Genomic DNA, 500 nt, shown 5'->3' with positions numbered 1-500 from the left:
AGGCAAATATAATTGTAGAGATTGGACTTGAACTGTCCAATTCGTACTCTTTTTCCCTTATCTTGTCTACCCATCATTATTCTACCTTATCTTAGTGTTACAACACTTTCTTACCTCGTTCTCACATACTGCAATGATGTAACACTAGTTTCCACAGCATTATGAAATATCCTCAATACAGAAACTTGATTGCTCCTAGACATTCCAATGACCGCAATCTTCCTTTCTCCTTTAACATAACTGTAACACAGATCTACTAAGACCAAAAAGGGTAGAAAGTGTGGATCACCAAACCAAAGTTGATTATCAGAACTAGGGCTTAAAAACACTTAAAAGTAGAAAGAAAAAAAGAAAAAAGGAGAAAAAAAAAGAAAAAGAAAGAAAGAAAGAAACAAAAAAAAAGACAAATTAACAAATGAATGAAAATACATGAAATCACATGAAAAGAAGGTATGGGTTAAAGTGACATGAGTAAAATTAAAGATCGTAAACAAATATAC

Source organism: Penaeus monodon, chromosome 15, assembly GCF_015228065.2.
Source record: "Penaeus monodon isolate SGIC_2016 chromosome 15, NSTDA_Pmon_1, whole genome shotgun sequence".
Taxonomy (NCBI): domain Eukaryota; kingdom Metazoa; phylum Arthropoda; class Malacostraca; order Decapoda; family Penaeidae; genus Penaeus; species Penaeus monodon.
The sequence above is the reverse complement of the archived record's forward strand: the minus strand, read 5'-3'. Positions refer to the sequence as shown.